The sequence below is a fragment of the Chiloscyllium plagiosum genome, chromosome 2 (genome assembly GCF_004010195.1).
Source record: "Chiloscyllium plagiosum isolate BGI_BamShark_2017 chromosome 2, ASM401019v2, whole genome shotgun sequence".
NCBI classification, from domain to species: domain Eukaryota; kingdom Metazoa; phylum Chordata; class Chondrichthyes; order Orectolobiformes; family Hemiscylliidae; genus Chiloscyllium; species Chiloscyllium plagiosum.
Window position 1 is genome coordinate 89,331,657 of NC_057711.1, and position 2,094 is coordinate 89,333,750.

Consider the following 2,094-nt stretch of genomic DNA (forward strand, 5'->3'; position numbering starts at 1 on the left):
CATGCAATAGTTCTATCCTTCCACCTGCTGCACAGATGTTCATATAATTGTGAATGTTTGTTAAGCTTAGTTTTAATCACATACAAGTTGTTTGTGCAACAATGCCTCTGGTATCATTGCTGCTAGAATAATAAGGGGTTGATGGGCCTGAAGCATATTGCTGGCTCTGCATTCTCTGGCTGAATACCTTTTTTCCTCTGATGTGTATGACCACACACAGGGAGCTCAATTTGAAATCTAAAGGCTAATTCAATGTTAACCAATACCATAATTTTTGTAGGAGCAAATGAAGATTCCATGTTAGTTTGCTCCCTCTCAGTGGACACTGCCTGACCTGCTGTGATCTTCAGCATTTGTTGTTTTCAGCCATAATTTTTGTAGTTTTTGTGATGGGCTTCTTGAGTTTGTCTGCAATTTTGAGATTTGCCAAATTATTGATTTCCTTTTTTAAAACTGATGCGACTATGTGATTATTACTGCTCTAATCTTCAGTGCCATCAAGGATGTTTGTTTCTTATCCTGCATATGCTTTTGATGAGAGTTGCCTAAATTCTGACAGGGAACAATGCAGATTTCTGAACAGGGATATCTCTTTAATGATTTTATATTTCCCTGATAATTTACAAGGTCAGGAATCAAATTTCAGGCACAACAGATGAGGGGACAATCACGAGAAGTGGCGGGTGGGGCAGTCAATGCAAGACTTGTAATTCATGTACGTACTCTTTTTTTTTTCTTCTTCTTTGAGAAGGTGACCAAACCGGTGGATGAAGGTAAAGCTGTTTGTGGTTTTATATGGATTTCAGTAAGGCGTTTGATAAGGTTCCTCATGGTAGGCTACTGTACAAAATACGGAGGCATGGGATTGAGGGTAATTTAGCGCTGTGGATCAGAAATTTGGCTAGCTGAAAGAAGACAGAGGGTGGTGGTTGATGGGAAATGTTCATCATGGTGTTCAGTTACTAGTGGTGTACCACAAGGATCTGTTTTGGATCCACTGTTTGTCATTTTAATAAATGACTTCAATGAGAGCGTAGAAGGATGGGTTAGTAAATTTGCAGACGACTTTAAGGTCAGTACAGTTGTGGATAGTGACGAAGGATGTTGTGGGTTACAGAGGGACATAGATAAGTTGCAGAGTTGGGCTGAGTTGTGGCAAATGAAGTTTAATGAAGAAAAATGTGAGATGATTCACTTTGGAAGGACCAACAGGAATAAAGAGCGCTGGGCTAATGATAAGATTCCTGGTAGTGTAGATGAGCAGAAAGACCTGTGTCCAAGTACATAGATTGCCACCCAGGTTGATAAGGTTGTTTAAAGCATCCGGGTATTAGCTTTTATTAGTAGAGGGATCGAGTTTCGGAACCATGAGGTCATGCTGCTTGGATTATTGCGTACTGTTCTGGTGACCGCATTATAGGAAGGATGTGGAAGCTTTGGAAAGTGTTCAGAGGAGATTTACCAGGATGTTGCCTCGTATGGAGGGGAGGTCTTATGAGGAAAGGCTGAGTGAATTAAGGCTGCTTTTGTTAGAGGAAGGTTGAGAGGTGACTTAATTGAGACATATAAAATAATCAGGGGGTTAGATACAGTGGACAGTGAGAGCCTTTTTCCTCGGATGGTGATGGCTAGCATGTGGAGGCATAACTTCAAATTCAGGGGTAATAGATGTAGGACAGATGTCAGAGGTAGTTTCTTTACTCAGAGTAGTGGGGGTGTGGAACGCACTAGCTGGAACAGTTGTAGACTCGCCAACTTTATGGGCATTTAAATGGTCAATGGATAGGCATATGGACGAGGATGGAATAGTGTAGGTCAGATGGGCTTCGGATTGGTTTCACAGGGCAGCGCAACATCGAGAGCTGAAGGCCCTGTACCGCACTGTAATGTTCTTTTGTTCTAGTGTACGCAATAAGGTAAATTAACTTGTACAGATTGTACCTACCAATTTCAATGTTGTTGGTATCACAGATGTGGCTGTAAGAGATCAGGGGTGAAAATTTAATATATTGGATGTACATCCTACTGAAAGGACAGGCAGAGGGTCAGGTTACTTTGTTAGTAAGAAATTAAATTAAATTGTTGCGAGTGATG